Raw genomic sequence first — 18,001 nt, 5'->3', positions numbered from 1 at the left:
AACACCACCTTTCACAATAGCTTCAAATAATATAAAATATCTTGGGGTAATGCTAACCAAGCAAGTAAAAAACTTGTTAACAACTTGAAAACATTGAATAAAAATTTGAAGAAAATTTCAGCAGATGGAAAGATCTCACAAGGTCATTGATCAGTAGAATTGATATAGCAAAAATGTCCATCTTACCAAAAGCAATCAATGGATGTAATGTAATTCCATCAAAATTCCAATGCCATTCTTCAAAGATCTTGAAAAAACAATTTTCAGCTTTATAGTAAAACAAAACAAACAAATCCATGTAGCTAAACCAATCCTGAATAATAAATGACCTGTGGCAGTTATCACTATCCTTGATTTCAAATTGTACTAAGAGGTACAGTAATAAAAATACTATAATAGTGGCACAAAAACAAACACATCGATCAATGGATTTGGCTTGAAGATTCAAGCATAAATCCATACACCTATGGACATCTGATGTTTGATAAGCAAGCCAGAAATACTCAGTGAAAAAGAGACAGCATCTTCAACAAATGATTGCTAGTCAAACTAGATGACTGCATGTTGAATAATACAAACATATTTATATCTATCACCCTGTAGAGAACTCAACTCCAAATATATCAGAGATGTCAACATACAGTCAGATAAACAGAACCTGATAGAAGAGAAAATGGGGACCAGTCTAGAACTCATTGATGTAGGAAAAGACCTTTTAAACAGAAAACTGTTAGCAAAACACTAAGGTCAACAATTTATAATTGAGTTCTAATGAAACCAAAAATCTGCAAGGCAAAGGACACAGTCACTTGAACAAAGTCTAGTCTAAAAAATTAAAAAAGATTTTTACCAACTAAACATCTGATGCAGGGATAATATCCAAAATTTATAAAGAACTAAAAAAATATCCCAATTAAAAATATGACACAGAATATAACAGAATTCTCAGTAGGGAAACTGAAATAGCAAATAAACTGAAAAAATTGTTTAATATCATTAGCCATCAGGGAAATGCAATTCAAAACAAGGAGGGAATGGGTGATATTTTATTTGTGCTGAAATGTGATATTTTATTTGTATGTTTGCCTGGAGATCGTAAATACATTCTGCTGTGAGTTTTGTGTTCTTTACTAATTTGTCTATATAAATATAACTATTCTCTGGAAATTCATTTGGTTAGGGCATTTAGAGTTGGTGTTGTTAATTCATGAGCTCAATGAAATGTTATAAACTATTCCATAGTATGGGAAAAATATTGCTTAGGCCAGCATACAAAGGTGATACCAACAAGACCACCAGTGGTGCTTAAGAAGAACTGATATTTAAGAAAATAATGACCACAAACCAAGCATGCTAGTGCATGACTATTATACCAGTACTCATGAGGTGGAGGCAAAAGGAAAAAATGTTCAAGGTTATCTTTGGCAAGAAAATGATTCTAGGCTGATTTGAACTATATGAGAATCTGTCTCTAAATACATAAACAATCAAATAAATAAATAGGTAAATAATACAAGAGTAGGAAAACATTACTCACATATTCAAACTCTTTGTGACTATTTGTACTCTGTAAAGAAAAAAAAAACTCTCTGGCCTTTGAATGTTCTCATGTAAAGCCACAGCACCCTTGATGCAGGAGATAAAGAACATGTAACATGAATCTTAAAAGGTCTTATTAATAAAAACAAACCTAGAGCTAGGTATTGGGGTGAATGCTGAAAGATCAGAGAAGCAGAACAAGCAACAGCCACCTCGCCTCACCACCTTCTCAGCTGATCTTGTTTCCTCAAACTGGAAGCCTCTGAGTCCTCATCTGAATGGATCTCAGCTGAACTGCTGCTAAAAGCGTAAAAGCTTAAAAAGCTTCTAGTTCCTGGTCCTCACGCCTTATATACCTTTCTGCTTCCTGCCATCACTTCCTGGGATTAAAGGCAATTGTCTTTCCCAAGCCAGACCTGTGATCTCAAGTGCTGGGCCTAAAGGCGTGTGCTACCACTGCCTAACCTCTATGTTTAATACAGTGGCTGTTCTGTTCTCTGACCCCCAGATAAGTTTATTGGGGTGTACAATAGATCAACCACAAGAATGTTCTCATTTACTTCCTCTAGAAATATTTTAATTTCCATAGTCTCTGAGAATTAGTTCTGTAATTACTTTGTCTATTAAACAATTTTGTTCAGAGTGGAAAGGGTTCCTTCATCTGTAAAAGAAAAACACTAACTCACTTACATAGGCAAAAACACCACAATAATATTTTTCTCATTATCAACTCTAGCAGTGAAAGAAAGCACACAATGATTTAGTTAAACATTGATATGCCAATGAAGATTGCTTTATCCAGAAAAGCTCTCTTTTAAAATAAATGGAGAAACAAAGGTTTTTTTTTTTTTTTTTTTTTTTTTTTTTTTTTTTTAAGACAAGCATTAATTAAGACACTTCGGAACCTCTAGCCCTGCACTGAATTCTAAAAGGAATTCTGTAGGAGAGGAGGAAGGAAGTGTCTCAATCAATAAACTTCAAGGGTAGAGTGTTATAAAAATGAGAGGCAAGAAGAAATTCAACATGACAGCAAAGCCTCTCTACTAAGAAGGAGGAATGTGAAAACAAATGATCAAACCAGTTAGAGAAACAGCCCACAAAATTACAGGAATTAGAAGGCATCACTCAATAATCTCAAAGGTAGCTAGGCAGTGGTGGCACATGCCTTTAATCTTAGCACTCAGGAGGCAGAGGCTGAGGCAGGCAGATCTCTGTGAGTTCAAGGCCATCCTGGTCTACAGAGCAAGTTCCAGGACAGCCAGATCTGTTAAATGGAGAAACCCTGTCTGTAAAAACCAAAAAAAAATTAGTAATAGTAATAATAATAATAAAAAAATATTAATAATGATGATGATCATTATCATCTCAATGGAAAATGGCATTAGCTCATCAATAAAGTTGCATACTATCTGGCTGAACTAAAATTCTACAAAAATAATATCTGTTATCTTCAAGTATTAATTTATGTTGGTTAGTTTTTTGTTAACTCAATATAATCTAGAGTTAGATGGAAAAAGAAAACCTGAATTGAGAAAATATCTTTGTCGAATTGTCCTGTGGGCAAGTCTATGGGGGCATTTTCTTGATTAATGGCTGAAGGAGAAATCATCCTACTATGAGTGGTAGTCCTGGGTTGTACGAAAAAGTAAGCTGAGCAAACCCAGGGGAGAATGTCCTTGTGCAGTATCCCTTTACAGTCCAGTCTTCAGTTCCCTCCTGAGTTCCTGTCCTGACTACCCTTGACTGTACAACAAAAATGTATCCTTTTGCTCACATTCCAAATATAAAACAATTCAAGTTGCTTTTGATCATGTTCTTTACTGAAGCAATAGAAAGCCAATTAAGACAACATCTCACTCATAAAGACACCTATACACTGAGCATAATAAAAATATCTACCAAATAAAGGTGGGCTGAAAAGAATCAGTCTAGATATTTTCTCCATGCTGAATAGCTTTCATATTCCTGGGAGTATATATGTAGTCAATGTGGGCGTGTGAAAGTTATCAGTGTATTTACTCATTCTGGACCTTGCATACTATATACCTGTCTGACAAGATGTACCAACTGGTAAAATAGTGGCATGGGGACTACAAGGGTAACTAACCGTGTTCTATTTGGATCCAGATAAAATTCATGCCTGGTTCTGTGGACCTGATTCCTGGCTGGAAAGGTCACAGGCTATAAGGGTAACACACTCTTATGTTGATAAATGATCATGTTGTCAAATTCACTCCTAAATATTTGTTTATAACCTTAGACAGAGATTCTTTCAGCCTTGGTCAAATAGACTTTTTTTTTCAGTGAACAGTGGTTAATAAAGAGTTGTTGAGAGAAAAATACATGAGAATTACAGTAAGATATCAAATGAGACTCTAGTTCTCATTTGTTGCCTAACAAATAAATTGTGTATAATGGTTAAAAAATACATTTTTTCTTCCTAATGTAATCTAAATACTCAAGGAATTTTGTTTGTTGTGTTTTGGGGGACAGAACAGAAGATTCTTAAAATGGAACAAACCAAGAACACATGACATAGCGACAACTTTGTTTCTATTAGTGTCTTCACACTTTTTTGAATTCCTTAGTTGGCACTCAGATACCATTGGCTGGCTGTCCTTTGTAAAGCTAATGCCAGGAACATGACTTCAATCAATAACTTTTGCTAAGAGAAGAGTCAACTCACAAAGAGATTAGCTATAATTACACAATGTTTAAACTGAATACTGTCAGTTACAAAATATGGTGATATTAAGGAGCAAGGGAGGTTACACTGTAAAACAAACATAGTCTTTTTCAAGACTGAAATCTTACAGCAAAATCTTATACCAATGTTACCTCACTGAACAGAATGTCACAGTGTGTCTGATAATAGTCCCACTGTGATAACTTTACACTGATTCTGACTTCATTCCCCCTTAAGATTTCAAACATTGAACTCTGCCAAGTTTCTGCTTACTCTGACTCAAAATGCCCTCCAGTGCTATTTTGCTTATCCACCGAAGATGAACAGAGCTAATACATGACCAGAGTGAATGAGACAATAAACAGAAGTTCTTGATGTGTGAGATGATAAAATGTTTCTTTAGAGCTGCCAGATACAAAGATAAAAGTCAGAAATCCTACTGTCCACCAAAGTGGGAACATTTAAAATGGGAAAAAGAAAGAAAGAACAGAAAAACATTTGGAAATCCCAGGTGTTTATGATCATTTTAAACATGCCTGAAGAAGTATGGCTCATGAAAATTCTGAATTGTTGTGATGTAGTAAAGGACACAAATTGTGGTTTGCAAATTGAAATGTTATATATCACTGAAAGATTTTTTTCCCCAGAACTTCCAGACTATAAGATGGTCAAATGTTTCTTCACAATTTTTTTGTAGTCTGCAAAGAAATAATTGTTTTGTTTCAAGTCCACATTTTCTGTAATTTAATTCTGATGAAGTTCCAAGACCAGATGACCTTGAATATAATGGTACAGTGTGCTTTGGTGTTTACAAACACTAAATTAACAATCTCAAAAAGGAAATAAAATATAAATTAGTTATATTCAATATGATAATGCCCATGGTTGCTTAAATGCAAACCTAGTACTCTACATTTTGTTATAATAAAGTATATTTATAAAACATCAATTTATTGCATAAACAATATCCATCTACTTAGAGTGATACAGGTAATTTCCCATTTATAAATTACATTCTTAAAAACTGATTCTCTGACTATTATCTTGGTGTCTGAATTTTTTCTTTTATTCTTCTCTCATATACTACATCCCTGTCACAGTGTCCCATCCCTCCATTCCTCTAAGTTTCTCCCCACACCCCCTCCCTCCTCCAGATCCACTCCTTCTTCATTTCTCTTCAAAAAGAAAAGATCAGGCTTCTCAGGTATATTCACCAAACAAGCCCTAACAAGATAAAGTATGACTAGGCACAAACCCTCATATCAAGGTTGGACAAGGCAATCCTGTAGGAGGCAAAAGAGTCAGAGACACCCCTACTCCCACTGTTGGAAGTCCCACAAGGACACCAGGCTACACAACCATAACATGTATGCAGAGGACCTAGCTCAGACCAGTACAGGTTCCTTGTTTCCTGCTTCAGTCTCTGTGAGCCCTGTTTAATTGGTTCTGCAGGCCATGTTTTCATGGTATCCTTGACTCCCCTGCCTTCTACAATCCTTTTTCCCTTTTCTTGCAGATCCCCCTGAATCTGTGTAGTGTTTGGCTGTGGGTCTCTGCATCTGTTCCCACCAGTTGGTGGATGACAACCATCTAATGACAATTGAGCTAAACACTGATCTATGAGTATAGTAGACTATCATTAGGAATCATTTCATTGACTATTTTAAAAAATCTCACCTTGAAAGGCCTGTCTTCCAAATGTACCCCTCATAGAGAAATCATGAGCATTAATGGCAGGATACTAAAAGTAATACTTCCATAAATTTAATCTTCCTATCTAACATTACAGTTAGAGTTTGAAAATTACAGCTTTTTCTCTAATTTCTGTGTGTCTTTCCTGCTTTGTGTACCTAAAGAGGAGCTCTAATAACTGCTTATTGTTTTATTTTTCTCTTCATAACTCTTGTTCCTTTAGCCTCTCCATGAACTAAATTCTGAGTCCAACTTACTTTTTTCATTTCAGTCACAGCTTGATGTGCAAATTCCATCATGCAAACAACACACCAGTATACTCAAAGGCAGGCTTTGTATAGATGCCTAAGACTATTTTTTGTGACTTGGAGAACCTGCCCACTTTACCTTCTGCCTAAGGCACACATTCTGTTTTCAAAGTCAAGTGAATATAGAGGATAAGTGAATATAGAGGATAAGTCAGGTTTACATTACTAAGCAAAATGAGTGCCCGTATTCAATGTCATAAGCCTAGCAAGGAGTATAATTCCAATTTTTGTTTCTCATCTTCTAATCTCCCATTTCATTTCTACTGTCACATTCATTTCACCTGCACAGCTGAAGATAAAACACGAAAAATTTTCTAATATATAGCCCACCATACTATAGGGTTTTCTAATATATAGCCCACCATACTACAGGGTTTGTGGAAAATGACAGAAGGAAATACTGAATTTCCAGTCATTAGTTGAAGTTCAATGCTTTCTAATAAGAGACTCAGGGAGTTTGTACAAATTATGTATTTTTAACTCCTAATAATAATACATTACTCAAAATTTTACTAAGTCTATGGACATGTCTAAGTTATCACTTTGTGAGTTAAAAATATATGAAGCTGCAGCTCATTACGGCTAAAAGATCTTTCTTCTGTTATCATGGTTCTAAATACTTTCCAAAAAAATCTTAACCGGCATATAACAGAACACAAAGACAACAGAAGATATCAGTACAGGTTGTATTCTTATTACCCCATGTTCAGAAATGTAAGGGTAATGCAGTAGTAAAAAGAAAATATGTTATCTGCCACTGTAGAATGTATAAGGCATCCCATAGAATGTGTCGTGGTAAAAACATAACTGTCATATATTTGTCTCCGCCACGGATTACCTTGCTCTCCCCCCCCCCCCCCCCCCGCCCACACCCCATTCCCATCTCCTCCAGGGCAAAGACTCCCCTGAGGATTGAGTTCAACTTGGTAGATTCAGTCCAGGCAGGGCCAGTCCCCTCCTCCCAGGCTGAGCCAAGTGTCCCTGTATAAGCCCCAGGCTCCAAACAGCCAGCACATGCATTGAGGACAGGTCCTGGTCCCACTGCCTGGATGCCTCCCAAACAGATCAAGCTAATCAACTGTCTCACTTATCCAGAGGGCCTGATCCAGTTGGGGGCTCCTTAGCTATTGGTTCATAGTTCATGTGTTTCCATTCGTTTGGCTATTTGTGCCTGTGCTTTTTCCAACCTTGGTCTCAACAATTCTCGCTCATACAAACACTCCTCTTTCTCACCAATTGGACTCCTGGAGCTCCACCTGGGGCCTGGGTGTGGATCTCTGCATCCGGTTCCCTCAGTCATTGGATGACGTTTCTAGCACGACAATTAGGGTGTTTGGCCATCCTATCACCAGAATAGGTCAGTTCAGGCTTTCTCTCACCCATTGCCAGTAGTCTATTGTGGAGGTATCTTTGTGGATTTCTGTGGACCTCTCTAGCACTTTGCTTCTTCCTATTCTCATTGTGGTCTTCATTTATCATGGTCTCTTATTCCTTGTTCCCTCTCTGTTCTTGGAAACAACCTAGATGCCCTTCAACTGAAGAATGGATAAATAAAAATGTGGTACATATACACAATGGAATACTACTCAGCAGAGAAAAACAATGACATCATGAGGTTTGCAGGCAAATGGATGGATCTAGAAAAATCATCCTGAGTGAGGTAACCCAGATTCAGAAAGACAAACATGGTATGTACTCACTCATAGGAGGATACTAGATGTAAAACAAAGATGACTAGATTGCTACTCACAACTCCTGGGAGGCTACCTAGAAAAGAGGACCCTAAGAAAGACACAGGGATCACCCAGCGACAGAGAAATGGATGAGATCTACATGAGCAAACTGGACGTGAGTGGGGGTAATGAAGGGCAAGGGTCGAGGGAAAGAGAGCTTAGGGGAGTGGGAGATCCCAGCTGAATCCCAATTGATTCGTACTGCTGAAGAGTGAAGTGGAATCAGATGTAGCTTAGGAAGCGTGCTACATCTCCCCAGTACCGCACCAGATGCAATGTGATCCTTGTCATGTTACTCTAACTCTGGGATGCCAGCTTGAATATCCTTCATAAGCATAAATGTTTGCTTTCTTGATTCTTTTGGGAGTGATGATTCAAGAAGAAATATGAGGATAAAACACAGGAAGAGACAGAAGTTACTGACCATTTTCTAACTTGTCTCTACAGAGCTTGATGGAGGTTTAGCAAGGCCTTCTGCAGAAAGGCACCTTTATCTGACATAGTCTCAATCATATATATGTGTTTGTGTGTGTGTGTGTGTGTGTGTGTGTGTATAAGTATGTATGTGTATATTATATGTATACATGTTTATATATGCATATATATAAAATGACAGCTCCCTTCCTTCTTTTTTTTTTTTTCCAAACTTTCATCCTTTCTCCAACTCCCTAATTTCGCATTGTGTTTTTCGGCTCATTGGAGCACATTGGTAGATGCTAAATAGTCCTTAATTTTAGTATTGTCAAATTATAAGTTTGATATTTTAAAGTTATCGCTTATGTATCAGACCTCAACTAATAAGAAATATTAACATATAAAGCAGGAATGAAATGACACCAAAATCAGGAATTCCGATGTGTTGGGATTAGTAGCACTGGATGTGGGGAAAAATATGCAAACAATTTGGGCAAGAAACAAATGAAATATTGCTGGAGAAAAACATATCTATGAAGTTTTCTTAGCATAAAATATATAACTACAGTTAATTACCACAGAACCTCAACTCTTTGGAGTTTCAAATGGCCCTTGACACCACAGTTTTCTCTCTCCTTTTTGTTCCCTGCCTTGTGCTTTGTGGATCACGGTTATAAGATCTCAACTACTATTGTAGAATCATTCCTGCTGTTGCCATTCTTTCTGCCATGACTCTAACCCTCTGGAAATGTGATCCCTGATAAACTTATATTTATGACTTGCCTTGGTCATGGGGTCTCTTCAAAGTAATATAAAAGATAAAAGATTAATGGTGTCTCACATTCCCTGTATGTTCCTTTTTCATGTTTTAAATATCTTTTTCATATTCTTTGTTTACTTAATCTAGTTCCTCTGTTTTATCTTTGAGTACTGATATTCTGTTTCCTTCTGCTTAATTCATTCTACTTGTACAGCTTTCCTTTGAGCTTTCTAATTGGGTTCTTCAACTCCATCTTCATGGCAGCATGAATATTCTTTAATATTTCTATTTTTATTGAATTCTGTTTTAAATCCTGAATTTTCTTCATCGTTTTCATCACCTTTATGTTTTGCTTCTTTGGTCACTACTCACATGTTTATTATATTAAGTTCATTCTCCTTAATTTCATTTCTCTGTTTTGTCTTCTTTAAACTCCTTGAAATATTTTAAATGTTTTTCATACAATATGCTTGTATTGTATGTTTTACCGTTAATTATGATAAACTGCAATAAGAAGTTTCTCTGATGGTTGATTGATGAAGTGACCAATTTATATAGGAGTGTGTATCATTGAGTCATTTTATTGCTGTTCCTTTACCTGAATAATAGTAATTGATTTTCCTCTAAGCATATGATCCATCTAGTCTCAGGTTGTTGGCCATTTTCACAGTGTCATGCGTGAGTTCAATCTCATGGAGTAGTCCATAAAACCAATAAAAATGGAATGGTTATTTACTCCCAGAATACTTATTCCACTATTGCACCAGTGTATCTTGCACATAGGTCACTGTTATTGGCCACAGTGTTTGTAATTGTTGGTCACAGATGATTACATTTCTCCTCCAGTAGCATGAAAAGTACTTTCCAGCAACATGGATGCTAATCAAGAAGGATTAGAGACCTAAATGTGAAATCTGAAAACACTGAATTACAAAATTAGCATCATTTCTAGGAACAATCTATAAAAATGTGTCCTTCCACCCACAGATAAGTATAGTCATCACCCCTCACCAAACAAATTTCTTTTTGCAAAGACAGAGACCATTAGAGAAAACCACAACCATTTAAAGTGGAAAGTTGTAGAGCCCATTCACAAAGGTCATATCTACAATGCAACTCCTGCTCCTAAGGGTCAGGTATAATTTCAGAACTGGAGGTGGAAAGGGTGTAGGTGCTAGAGCATCAGGGAGTATGCTGTGAGATTGTGTTTCCTAGTAATATCAGAAGCGACACCCATAAAGTCTCACCAGCATGACCTTAATAGGAACAACAGCAGGCCTCAACATAAAGGTAACAAAGGAATACTGAGCTCAGAAGAAATACTCTTTCCAGAGAATAGCCTAGCAGTTGGTTATCCAGTATCAAATTGTAACACTGAAAATAAATTTACAAGCAACATTAGTCATTCTGAGTAGGTTGTACTTAGATATTAAGTAATATATATATATATGCACATACATATACATGAACAAATATGTGTTTGCCAACAATTAATGATAAAAGAGGCCACAAATGTGAAAAATAAAAATGAGGAATTTGAGAAAGGTTTTAGAAGGAGGAAAAGGAAGGGAGAAATAATGTAATTATACAATAATGTCAGAAAATAAAAAAGTAAATTTTAGGAAAATCATTTTAAATGAAAAAAAATGAATTAATGAAAAGTTCTATCTCAAGAGATCATATGTAAAATGTTTTGAAAATCATGTTATAAAACAACTAGAAAATACTATTATTGAAAATTTATATCCTTGGATAGACAAAAATTTATCAAACATATTACTTATAGTATGCCATCACATTTGAAAATCAGACCTAGCCGGGCAGTGGGGGTACGCACTCAGGAGGCAGAGCCAGGTGGATCTCTGTGAGTTCAAGGCCAGTCTGGTCTACAGAACAAGAGCCAGGACAGACACCAAAACTACACAGAGAAACCTTGTCTTGAAAAACCAAAAAGAAAAAAAAAAAAGAAAGTCAGACCTCTCATCAAATTAGGAACTCCTGATTTTCAATAACATATTGACTGGAGATCTTAGAGAAAATGAGATACAGATGGTAAATAAGCACATAACTGAGTGGTGAACATTATTACTCATCAGGGAAATGCAAACTTGCAGAGAACACAATGTGTCAGAGTGGCTAAAATGTTAAAAGCTGTCTGTACCACAGGGTTATCGTTATATTGTTGATGTGGATAGTCAAAGTTACACACTTTGCAAAATAGTTTTATAACTTATGAAACACTAAACATGTGTTTCTAATATGATCTATCCAGCCACTCCACAACTCAAAAGGAATAAAAAGCAGATGCTATGTCAGAGAAAGCTTAGGCAGAATTATTTGGATTTTCAGAAGAGCAAATGCTCACTATCAAGTGTTCACATATGTGAATATTAGTGCAGTCATAGACCAAAAACCACTGTGCAGGAATAGGATGAAAGGCTGATACACACAGTACCTGGGAGGAAATACAATGATTTATGTAGCATAGAAAGAGCAGGTTGTACTAGATTAAACCACAGCACTACAGGACTTTTTGTTCTCTCAGTGTTAATGGTTGCTTTCAATAGATGTTCCCTAAAATTGCATACCTCCATGGATTCAACATTCATGACAAGTTGATTCTAATCATTTTTGACTGAATTTTTAAAAAACAGGTTTGCTTCTAACAGCAAAGCCAACAATTCAAAGTGCTCACTCCTTTCTTTTTTCCTGGCAGTACCAAAAATAATTTTTTTTTTTTTGTAAGCGTTATGAGTTTAATCAGGAAATTGAACATATTTTGGGTTACACTATTGAAAATATAAATCAAAGCAGAAACATTCTGAACTGCTTGCATATTAGTTGAACTGTATATTCCTTTATTTTTATAAGTTCTGAAACACATGGAAATGTAGCATAAAATTTTGTAGGAATTCTCATTAGACTAAATGTCAATGTCTACAAATAACCATGCCCACGGGTTTTTCAATTTTTCTTTTAGTTTCAATAATTCTTTCTCCAATGTTATCGTCTACGTATTTTCAATCCAATATAAGTATAAGCACATTACACTGAGGTATAAATTGAGGTATAGAGCAGGATTCATCTTTTACGGCACCAATTATTACAACAGCTTAAGTTGAACTTTTGTGAGAGTACATTGGTGCTCTTTGGGATGTAGGTACATGGACTATCCCCCTATGATACTTGACAGGTATAGGCTAACAGTGGACCAAAAACAAAACCTTGAGAACAACTCCAGAGAGTCACTTAAGCTTCCCTGGGGAAACCATACTTTGTGTAAAGTGTACATTTCTTTGAGCTGCAAATTTAATACAGAGACTCATTAACCTGGCACTTCTTTCTTTCGTCTTAATTGTAAGTTACATCCAGAAATACAAAGTGAATACAATCACATGGAAGAGAAAAAGCACAGGTGCTATCTATGGACAGTGCTGTCTTAGAGATGGGCCTGCTATTTCAGTGATCCTATTAATAAAGATGTCATTAGATCTCTGTTTTAGTGCAGTGATTTGCTTACAGATTATGCTTTATACAGCTGAGCTGTTATATTACTAATTTAGCTTTTAAAACTACTAGGATCAGAAATCCATGTAATGCTGGGTGATGGTGGTGCATGCTTTTAATCACAGCAACTGGAAGGCAGAAGCAGGCCAACCTGTGAGTTAGAGGCCAGCTTGATCTAGAGAGTAAGTTCTTGGACAGCTAGGGCTACTCAGAGACCCTGTCTAAAAAAACAAACAAAACAAAAGGAAAGAAATTCTTTCATTTCATAGGGAATAAAAGAACACTGAATATTGAGAAAAATTACTTTTAAAAAAGCTATGATCTTGAGGCAGACAGCTTGATGAACATATTCTTTTGTAAGTACTGCATAATCTGTCTTCTTTGTGAAGCACAGACACAAAATTTAAGAGTAGTAAACCTACCTGTACTCTGGGTAAACATATATACACCTAGCCATATACCTGGCTATAAAGGTGGCAAGTTTGCCTGGGAGAAATGTTCTCCAGATCCTGAAAGACATGCACCATATGGAATATTGCAACATTCTTTTTTTTTTTCCCCTTTTCAGTTTTCCAAAAGGGAAGTCCGGAGCAAGATGGGAGCTGGGGGCCGGCCTCCCCAAAAATAATTTTTTGTGGTGCCCTTTAACTGTTGATCTCTCATCTATTCAAAGTTGGCAACCTTCCTTTCTAGTCTGCTGCCTCCCAGCCTTGAATGTGTGTCAAAGTGCTTATGAATAGTCAAATAAGAACATTTTGATGTGATTACTAGACTATATGCACATTCCCTTCTGAAGCATTGGGGTAGCTTCATGACTCATTTTACACTCTGTGCACCACTGCTGAACTTAGCCACACATCTGCCTTCTTCCCCATTATTCATGGGAGTTGAATGTCAGGATGTCCTCTACCTAAATGAACCTGAACATATCTAAAGAGACAGACAGGTGGATGTACCCAGTTAAACCAATTATGGCAAGGTAACACAACTTGAGCCCAAAAGGCACACAAAGTAATTCCAGGTAGTAACAACAAGTGAGGGTATGCAATTTGTTAATGGTCTATAGTTTTTTTTTTATCATCATTATTATTCAGTTTTTTATATTCTATTTGTATTATCTATAAATGTACATTTTGATGCCAAGTCCTGTCCATATTAAATAATTTAGCTTATGGATTTATCTTTTACTCTAGATGGCATGGTTTATTTCCTATGTGGCTTATAAATTTTGCTTCAAAGCTCTGGGTTACAGAGGGATCCTGAAAACCCTTTGGTAATGGGAGAGCCCTTCAGCGGTATCTGCTGAGAAACAGCTACTTTCTCTCTAAGGGCTCTGACTTATTTTATTTTTTTTTCTTCTTTTTTTTTTTGAGCTCCTCTGATGTGTAGAAAGAAATTGGGTAGAATGAATTTACAAGCAAATTTGACAGGAAGCAGAGACTTTCCAATTGTGAACTCTCTTGAGTTAGTTACTTTTTCTCATTTTATTTACTAGTAGGTGGGAACTCAGGAATAGGAGGCAGCATTTTAATCACATTTCTCCCCAAAAGACATTTTATCAGCACACACACACACACACACACACACACACACACACACACACACACACACACATGCAACAAAGACTTACATTGAATCTAAGCTTGAAAATTCCCCTGGAATATCAAGTTATGAAAACATTGAGATGAAAACAATTCACCATGTTCAAGGCTAAGACAGAAATTCTGTGTGAAAACTAAAGCTGTGGGATGACATGCATTTATTTCAGTTCCTCAAATTGCTCCCATTTTATTACACAGCAATTCCCTCTCTTTCTTTAGGCTTTGTTTTTGGGATCTGCAATTTACTGAAAACTCCAAGTCTGTGCTACAGATTCTGAAGGGTGACAGATAAGACTGTCCTGACTGTAAAGAGTTGGAATATTGTTCATTCACAGTCAAATTATCTCCAACTATCTTTAATTTTCTTCCTAGACATTTGTTACTCAGATCTGTATCTAATATAGCTTAAGACTATCAGGTTAAACCTGTGAAATTAATTAATTTATCAAACCAGGAGTTTCCATCAAGTCAGAAGCTAAGAAAGTCATCAACATTATCTGAGATTTGTACCAGAGACTTCCTGGCTTTCCTGTAGCCTGCATTCCAAATGTTCAGTAATGTATTTGGCAAGTGAATTGATTTATGACATTACAAAGCATTCAGGGACTCTCAATACATGTTCTTGTCATAGCTACTCACATTTGCCTGAGAATGAACCCATATTTCCTTTGGAGTGAGTACCAAGTTTTACTTCCCCATTGTCACAATTTACAGGTAGTATTCCTATCTACATAATGATAAAGGTGGGAGAACAAACCAGTTGGTTGTTTTTTTTTTCCTGAAATCATTCCTTCATATAATGAAGTGTAATAAGGAGAAAATATGTTAGCTCTCATTTTGTTTTTTTCACAATCTTGGAAAATACATTAGAATATCTTTTTTGAGAATAAATTTTTGAGATGCTGAGGTTTGAAATAAAATATCAGTATTATTATCAGTAATATCAAATACTAGAAAAATCATGTGAATTCTACCTTGAACTAAATTGGTACACTTATGTCCCCCAGTCTTTATGCAAAAGAGCTTATTGAGAGGTCAGATAATTCTTTGAGATTTGGAACCTATGGAAAGTAATTAAGTCATTGGAGACCACTTCTTCAAAGGCAATCGATGTAGTTCTCCTTGGGTACTAATTAGTTCTTCTGACAGAGCTATTACAGAAAAGCAAGGCTGATCTATTTCTCACTCATAATCCTGTTCCTGAAGTGACATCATCTATCACCATATCATGTAAAGAAGGATACCCTCAACAGAGGCTGAGTCAATGGGATGCCTTGTCTTAAAACTATGAGCTAAGTAAATCTCTTTCTATACCCTATCCAGACACATGATTTTCTACAGGAAAATGAATCAGTACACAAACTAATTCACATATATGGCTACTGTTGACGAATGCATATTAGAATAGTACGTATATAGCATCAAACAGTTTTGTTGCTTATCCTATAAGTGCTTTTATATATGAGCATGTGTGCACCTGCATGTAAATGACACCATTCAACCTTAGGTGTTCTTCCAGTAAAGCCACTTGTCTAGATTTTGAAGCAAGGTATCCATTGGTTTGAGGCTCATATCATAAAACAAGCTTACAGGACAATGAGTCCCAGAGAACTACCAATATTCATTTCCCCAATGTTGGGATTAAAAGCCTGTGCCATGATTCTCAGGTACTTTGTTTATTTTATATATTTTTTTTAATTTTGAAATTATAATGTAATTATGCTTCCTCTTTCTTTTTTCTCTCTCCAACTCTTCCCATGTATGCACTTGAACTTTCTCAAATTCATATCCTTTTTATTATTATCTATACATGTACATATATACACACATACATGCATATGTATATCTTTCTAAATGCACACCTATAGTCTTCTCAGTTGATATAATGTTACCTGTATGTATTATGCATATGATCTCAGGACTGATCACTTTGTATTGGATAAGCACTTGAGGGGGCTCTTTCTGGGAAAGAACAATTCTCCCTTTCTTAGGATTCCCCAGTTGCCCTTAGTTCTTTGTCCTTTTGGTGTTAGCAAGAGTGTATGATGTGTGTCAGATCTTTGTGGACACACAGAATGTTCCAAAACATGAGCTATTTCATACTATTGTCTTTACAAACAGATAATGAGATTGTCTTAGCCAGAACCATCACTAATAGCATAGTCTATACTAAAAAAAAATTGTGTTGTTCATAGAACAAATTATGTTTAAGAATTTAGCAATTCTATTGCACAACATCCTTCATCATCAGGAAAATGCAAATCAAAAAAACTCTGAGATACCATCTTATACCTGTCAGAATGGCTAAGATCAAAAACATACTAATGACAACTGATGTTAGAGAGGATGTGGAGAAAGGACAACACTCCTCCACTGTTGGTGAGAGTGCAAACTTGTACAGCCACTTTGTAAATTACTATGGCGACTTCTCAGAAAATTGGGAATCAATCTACCTCAAGACCCAATGATACCACTCTTGGGCATACACGCAAGGGATGCTTAATAATACCACAAGGACACTTGCTCAACAATGTTCATAGCAGCATCATTCATAATAGACAGAACCTGGAAATAACCTAGATGTCCTTCAACCAAAGAATGGATAAAGAAAATGTGGCACATATGTACAATGGAGTATTAGTTAGATGTACAATGACATCATGAAATTTGCAGGAAAAAGAATGGAACTAGAAAATATCATCCTGAGTGAGGTAACCCAGATTTGGAAAGACAAATATAATTATATACTCACTCATAAGTGGATACTAGATGTAAAGCAAAAGATAACAAGACTATAACCTACAGCTCTAGACAAACTAGCTAACAAGGGGGACCTTAAGAGGGACACATGGATCATGCTGGGAATGGGAAATAGATGAGATCTCTGGAGTAAACGAAGGATGAGGAGGGGCAACAGAGGGGAGAAGATGGGGGATGAGAACATGAGGGAACAGAATACTCGAACTGGGGGAGAGATGAAGTGGGAGAGCAGTGAAAGAGATATCTTGACAGAGAGAGACATTATGGGATTAGGGAGAAATCTGGTGCTAGGAAAATTCCCAGTAATCCACAAGGATGACCCCAGCTTAGACTACTAGCAATAGTGGAGAGGGTGCCTGACCTGGCCTACCCAGGTAATCAGATTACAGAATACCCTAATTCTCATCCTAGAGCCTTCATACAAACTGATAGAATCAGATGCAGAGATCCACAGCTAAATACTAGGCCAAGTTCTGGGAATCCAATTTAAGAGAGGGAGGAGGGATTTTATGAACAAGGGTGGTCAAGATCATGATGGGGAAATCTACAGAGACAACTTAACCAAGCTCATGGGAACTCACGAACTTTAGACATATAGCTGTGGAGACTGAATGGCACTGGACTAGGCCCTCTGCAAGTGGAAGACAGTTGAGTAGCTTGGTCTGTCTGAGAGGCCCCTGGAAGTGGGATCAGGATCTATCCCTGGTGAATGAGCTGGCTTTTTGGAGACCATTACCTATGGGGTGGGACTCTTGATGTGGGGGTATGGGGGAGGGGCTTGGTCCTGCTTAACTGAATGTAGCAGGATTTGCCCATGGGAGGCTTTACCCTTTTGGAGGGGATGGGGTGTAGGTTGTGGGGAAGGCTAGGGAGGAGGGGGAGGAAGGATAAGAGTGTGATCTGTGGTTGGTATGTAAAAAAAATTAAAATTCTTAAAGAATAAAAGAACTTAGCAATTCTCATGATAATAAGGGTATTTATTAAAGATATAGATTTAATAC

At 36.6% G+C, this 18,001-nt stretch overlaps 1 protein-coding gene across 14 annotated transcripts in view; it reads right to left on the bottom strand.

Moving 5' to 3' along the window:
* Positions 1-18,001, bottom strand: part of Sntg1 (syntrophin gamma 1) — a 728,018-nt gene that overhangs the window by 176,584 nt on the left and 533,433 nt on the right. The gene's annotated exons all lie outside the window — the stretch shown is intronic.

This window comes from Peromyscus californicus, unplaced genomic scaffold (assembly GCF_007827085.1).
Source record: "Peromyscus californicus insignis strain IS unplaced genomic scaffold, ASM782708v3 Scaffold_5__1_contigs__length_169319896, whole genome shotgun sequence".
NCBI lineage: Eukaryota > Metazoa > Chordata > Mammalia > Rodentia > Cricetidae > Peromyscus > Peromyscus californicus.
Note: the sequence above shows the minus strand (reverse complement) of the source record. Positions and strands in the feature narration are given on the sequence as shown.